At 36.7% G+C, this 6,678-nt stretch overlaps 1 non-coding gene across 1 annotated transcript; it reads left to right on the top strand.

The window, feature by feature from the left end:
• The first annotated feature begins 2,919 nt into the window (after positions 1-2,919).
• Positions 2,920-3,026, top strand: LOC132297758 (small nucleolar RNA R71). The gene has a single exon (XR_009479397.1). It is a non-coding gene; the product is annotated as a small nucleolar RNA R71 (small nucleolar RNA).
• The last annotated feature ends 3,652 nt before the right edge of the window (positions 3,027-6,678 follow it).

The raw sequence follows: 6,678 nt of genomic DNA, 5'->3' as shown, positions 1-6,678 counted from the left end.
AACACAAGATTAGTCTCACGACATCTTTGAAGCACTTTTTTGAGATTTTGCAGACATGAATCAAATGAGGACCCAAAAACCGAGAAGTCATCCATGAAGACTTCTAAATACTTCTCCACCATATCCGAAAAAATTGACATCATACACCTTTGGAAAGTGGCAAGAGCATTGCACAATCCGAAAGGCATCCGTCGATAAGCAAATGTACCGAAAGGACATGTGAATGTGGTCTTTTCTTGATCCAATAGATCTAAGGCCACTTGATTGTACCCCGAGTAACCATCTAGGAAGCAATAGTATTGTTGCCCAGCCAATCTTTCCAAGATTTGGTCAATGAAAGGCAATGGAAAATGGTCCTTCCTAGTGGCAGAATTCAGCTTTCGGTAATCTATGCAAACACGTCATGAAGTGGCGGTGCGTTTCGAGATGAGATCACCCTTAGCATTTTCAACAACTGTGATTCCTGACTTTTTGGGAACCACTTGAGTTGGACTAACCCATTTGGAATCAAAGATAGGATAAATGATTCCTGCATCTAGAAGTTTCACAACCTCTTTCATGACAACTTCCTTCATATTTGGGTTCAATCTCCTTTGAGCATCTCTAAATGGCCTTTCATCCTCTTCTATGTGTATGCGATGCATACAAATAGAAGGGTCAATGCCTTTTAGGTCAGCCACAGTCCATCCAATGGCTTCTTTGTTAGCTTTAAGCACTTCCAAAAGATCATTCTCTTGGTCATTTTCAAGATTGGAAGCAATGATGACCGGAAGAGTCTCTTTTGGGCCTAAGAAGGCATATTTCAGATTTGATGGAAGAGGCTTAAGCGCAAGAATAGGAGGAGAGATGAGAGATGGAACTGGTGGAGTACTAGAGAGTGAAAGAAGAGGTTCTTTCTTGCTTTTCCAAGGTGGGTAATCCAAAGTGGCCACAGAGTCCATCAAAGCATTCACCTCACTTATGGATCCTTCTGTGTCAAAACCACAACTTTCAAACATTTCACAAAGGCACGCCTCAAGAGGGTCCTTAGATAGAATAGAGGGAAGAGTCTCCTCTATGGTTTCATCCAAGACATCCACTAGGAAACACTCGTCTTCATCTGTGGGATGTTGACTCGCATTGAATACATTAAGCTTAACCATCATGTTGCCAAATGAGATATCCATAATGCCAGATCTACAATTAATGGTGGCATTGGCAGTGGCAAGGAATGGCCTTTCTAGGATGACTGGAATGTGATTGGTGAGATTAGGGACTGGCTCAATATCTAGTACCACAAAATCAACCGGGAAATAAAATTTATCAACCTTAATTAGAATGTCCTCAACAATTCCCCTTGGTTTTTTAATTAATCTATCGGCTAGTTGGATGACTACCGATGTTGGCTTCAAGTCCCCTAATCCTAATTGCAAGTAAACAGAGTATGGAATGAGATTGATACTTGCACCTAAATCAAGGAGAGCTCTACGAACCTCTTGGTTTCCAATAACACAAGAAATAGTCGGAGCACCCGGATCCTTGAACTTAGGAGGAGTGTTAGAAAGAATGATGGAACTCACTTGTTCTGTTAAAAGCACTTTCTTAAGGTCCCTTCCCTTGCTCTTCCTCTTTTGTGTGCACAAGTCCTTCAAGAACTTTGCATATGGTGGAATTTGCCTAATTACATCTAGAAGAGGAAGATTGATTTTCACTTGTTTAAACACTTCCATCATATCATGAATTTTTCCTTCTTGTCTCCCAAATGATGAACTCTCTCTCAAAGCTTGAGGAAATGGAGTTTTTGGCTCATAAGGCTTCTCTAATTGGGGAGATGATGATGAAGATGATGGAATGTCCTTTTTGGAACCACTAGCATCCAAGGAAATTGGAATAGAATTTGGAATGGGATGGATGCAACCACTTGGTTGTGCCAATTCATTATCCTCCTTAGGTACCTCTACCTTATTATCCACTTTCCTACCACTCCTCAAGGTAGTAATTGCTTGAACTTGCTCATTTCCAGAAAATTCTGATGAAGGACTTGCTTGCGCCATAAATTGCCCTTTAGGATTGGTCTCAGTTTGACTAGGCAACTTACCTTTCTCTCTCACATTTAAAGAATTAGCTAATTGCCCAATTTGAGCTTCAAGCTTTGCAATTGATTGAGAGTGAGAATGAAACAGTTGATTATTTTTTTGAAGTTTACCTAAAGCTTGCAAGACTTTGTCCTCAAAAGCAGAACTCTTAGGAGGCGCTTGATTTGGATTAGAGAAAGATTGAGAATTTAATGCTTGTGGATGAGAATATTGATTCACATTTTGAGGATAAAATGAAGGACGGTAACCTTGAGAATTATGATTTTGATTTTGGAGATGTGGGGGAACATACTTTGCTTGGTAACCTTGAGTTTGAGGAGGGTTTGCACCGTCTCCTTGATTTCTCCATGCAAAGTTTGGATGATTTTTCCACCCCGGATTGTAAGTATTGGAATAAGGGTTGTTCCCTTGATGAATGAAAGAAGCATTTGCTTGTTCTTGAGACTCACTTGGTATAATTTGTCCAAGAGGGCAATTTGAAGTATGGTGAGTGTAACTAGAACAAGTCATGCACATTTCATTGGAATGGTGAGGATATGATTGAGTTACCGGACCTTGATTCAAAAGGAATGTATCAAACCTTTGAGTAAGATTTTTGACCTCAGCGGCAATTTCCATGGAAGAGTCTATTTGATTTATAGCTTTCTTTCCTCCCATATGTGTTAGGTGACTACCCCTAGATGATGAAGATCTATGCATTGAGTTTTCACTCATTTTTTTGAAAAGTTGCCAAATTTCATCTTCATTTCTTTCAATGTAGCTTCCGCCACAAAAAGCATCAACAATGCCCTTATTGGCATCGGATAAACTTGAAAAGAAACATTGAACTAATTGCCACTTAGGAATGTCATGATGTGGACACTTCCGTAGCAAGTCATTCAAACGTTCCCATGCTTCATGAAGGGGTTCTCCTTCTTGTTGTTTAAATTCACAAATGGAAGTTCTCATGGCATCAGTTCGACTTGCGGGGTAATACTTTTTTAAGAACTCTTGTTGCAATTGTGCCCAAGAGGTGATTGTATTTGGCCGCAAGTTGTTGAACCAATATTTAGCTTTATCCCGAAGAGTGAAAGGGAAAAGCTTCATTTTTAGGACTTCTTCCGAAACATCCGTGATTTTCACGGTGCAACAAACTTCCAAGAACTTATCTAAATGTTTATAAGGCTCTTCATTGTTCAACCCATAGAAAAGGGGGCACATGTTAATGGTGGAAGCCTTAATCTCATAATGATGAGCATGAAAATTTGGCAATTGAATGCAAGTAGGTGCATTATATTGATTTGGAGTGTAACGATCCCTAAAGACCATTGGAGGATTGAGAGGATTGAGAGGAGGATATGGCATTTGACCTTGTTGATGATATGCCATTTGACCTTGTTGAGGGTATGCCATTTGAACATATTGTTGTTGTTGCTCACCAATTGGGGGAACAACATTTGGCCTTGGCATCCCTAGATTAGGTTGTTGCACCGCATGATTAATTGGTTGTGGCATTCCCAAGGGTGGATGCACACCTTGAGGATCCACAATATGAACTTGTGGTGGGTGGTGCACACCATTATGATCCACATGACCAAGATCTATAATGGGATCTTCAATTGGATCTTCCATTAAAGGTGATGGAAGATCAAAATTTGAAAGATTAAGATGACTATCCCTAGTACTACTTCTTAAACGCCGAAGAAAAATTTCGAGATTTTGATTTACAGGAGCAAGAGGACGATTAAGTGATCTACGACCATGCATGCACTAGAACAAGTCAACACACCAACATTTCAAAATTTCAACCTCCACATACGATGTTCCCAAACTCCTCAATAATATCAATGCACTTAAAACAAATAAATGCCTCCACACGGGCCGATGCCTTCTACAAGAAGGTATGCTTGGACTTAAAAATAAAACAATTCAATTTAAGCCTCCACTTGGGCTGTCCACAGCATGCAAATTGGTATACAATTAAAGTACTAAAATTAAAGAGAACTTACAGATGGTCCTTAAGCAACTTCAATTTTTTTTTTTAATTGCTTCTAAGTCCAGCGTTTGCTCCACTTTGCTTCAAGTACCTAATTGACAAATCAAATAAAAAAAAAAATTAAAAATTAAAATGACTTAAAAGTAGACAATCAACAAAGAACTAATGTTTAATTCAATTCTTCAAAACCGTTAGATCCCCGGCAACGGCGCCAAAACTATGGTGCGACCGAGCATGTGCACAAAATAATGCACAACACTTTAGGTTTAGAAATAATGTCAAGTGGGCACCATATTTTAAAATTTATAAAACCACTAAACACTTATACTATAGAGTATGAAGTGAGCAGGGATCGTCCCAAGAGATCTAAACAATTATAGGTTTTCCAGAATTGAATTCTACTTTAGTGCTTATGTGATTGCCAAAAGAGTTTTGTTTGTGATTAAAACTAATTTTAAACTAAATGATTGCAATAAAGAAATAGAGTTTAAGAGATTGGAAAGAGACTTAGGGTGTAGGATTCACCACTAAGTACATTCCCTAACTCACTCACTTTCAACTAATTGGGGAAATAATACTATGTAATCTATATGTGGCTAACAAGTGCAATGAAAAGTGCAAACCATCAATTTCAAGCATGAATCAACTACCTAATGACAATTAAACTAAGTGTAGTGCAATTCACCCATTCAAAGCATGATTTATCAATCCAAGTTACAAATTTAACACACATTAATTTAGAAGATAATGCAATTGTGACAAAAAGTATGGAATTCAAACATAAGTATGGATGGTCTACTTACCTAATAATTGAATTGCAATTAAATTAATTAAACTTAAATTAAACTAATTAAATATGAATTTAAAACTAATTAGACAACAAATTAACCTAAACATGTAGTACCATCCATCAAATGGAAGCATTTTTCATCAATTTGAAACACAATTACAACTAAGCAATACCATGCATAGCCATCACAAGAATCAATTAACAAAGAATTCATGTGTAAAATTTGTTTATCAATCAACCACACATAAGACAATATGAGATTAATACAGATAATCAATTGGAAGAATTTAATTCATAATATTCAAGACTATACACTAATTACATAAATTAATCCCCAAAAAGTATGAAAAGAGAGAGAGAATAGGTTACATGCTTAGGGTTTATCCAACCCAAAGTAGAAGAATCAGCCACTCATGGTTGATGGAGTCGAAGACAGGACAATCCCCATCATCTGCTTCATCTTCTCTGAACTTTTCTTCCAAACCCTAGCCTGTTCTTGCTTTTTCCCTTTCTTCGCGTGTTTTTCCAGAGAGACAATACGATACTACGATACAGAAAAATAAATAATAATATAAAACCTCTTTTCTTTTCTCTAATAATCTTTACCTAAATAAAAACTAAAACTAACCCTAATCTAATGGCTCATTGGGCCTTAAGTAACAATCTCATTAAAGCCCAACAGTTCCCAAAATGAGCTCAAAAATTAAATAAAAACTGTAATGTTGCTAAGTCCTGGGGTATCGATCCCCCACCCTGGGGATCGATCCCCCCAGAGTTGACAAATTCCTTTAAGCCTTATTCAGCTCCATTTTTGCCCCGGGCTATTTGGTTTGCTTCTCCATCTTTGGGAACATCATCAAAGGCCCGAAATTGACCGCTTTGTGCCATTGTCTGAAAATCTTTGCTTAACTCCAAAAAGGCTTAATTGGACCGTTCTTAACTCATTTTAACTTTATTGCCCTGAAATACACATAAACATAAATTTGGACTAAAACATAAAATTAAGATAGATGCAAAGACTGAAATACCTTAACTTAGGTGCTGAAATGTGCAACATTTAAGCACTTATCAATAAACTTCATCCATGGACCAAACATACATCATCGTCCATTCACAATTATACATACATCATCATGTATCGATATATATCAACATATTAAATCATACATCAACATACATCAATAAATATAAATATATGCAAATATAATATGGATCCATGAATGATGATTTTGATAAAAACATGATCTCTAGTAATGAATCAAACCATACTCTGATACCACTATTGGGAAACGTGCAAGTTTTTAAAAACTTTTTGAAGGATTTTTATACATAGATCTTGATTCATCACATAGAAACAAGTTTTATGCAAAAATAAAATATGATCTGTCATTCAATTAATAGATTGAAAACTTTCATCAAGGTTTGAGTAAACCTTAGATATTTCCTCTAAAGTGAATGTTCTCAGTTATTGTAGATCCCTTTGCTAGATGTCTTCTCCTTGGATCTCCATCTTCTTGGTAATGGTTTTACCTTTAGGAATCACCCATAAGCTTCCATGAATGACTTTAGAAAACTAGGCTTGTGGGAGCCTCCATTAGATAAGACCACTGACCCTAAATTTAGAGAGAGAAAATATATATCCCTTTTTCTTCCAAAAGTCCCCCTAAAATATACATGGACCATGTATATATAGGCAACACAAAGATAAGAAAATGAAACATTAAATCATTCTCAATCTTTAATTACTATATCTCAAATCTAATAGGATTCCAATATCAATTTAGGCTATGAGTGAGAATCCTTTGGGCTTATTATTTTCTTGTCTACAATGAATTAAT

Source organism: Cornus florida, unplaced genomic scaffold (genome assembly GCF_030987335.1).
Source record: "Cornus florida cultivar Cherokee Brave unplaced genomic scaffold, ASM3098733v1 CherokeeBrave_3.0.0_Hap2_Chr02, whole genome shotgun sequence".
In the NCBI taxonomy this organism is placed as follows: domain Eukaryota; kingdom Viridiplantae; phylum Streptophyta; class Magnoliopsida; order Cornales; family Cornaceae; genus Cornus; species Cornus florida.
Note: the sequence above shows the minus strand (reverse complement) of the source record. Positions and strands in the feature narration are given on the sequence as shown.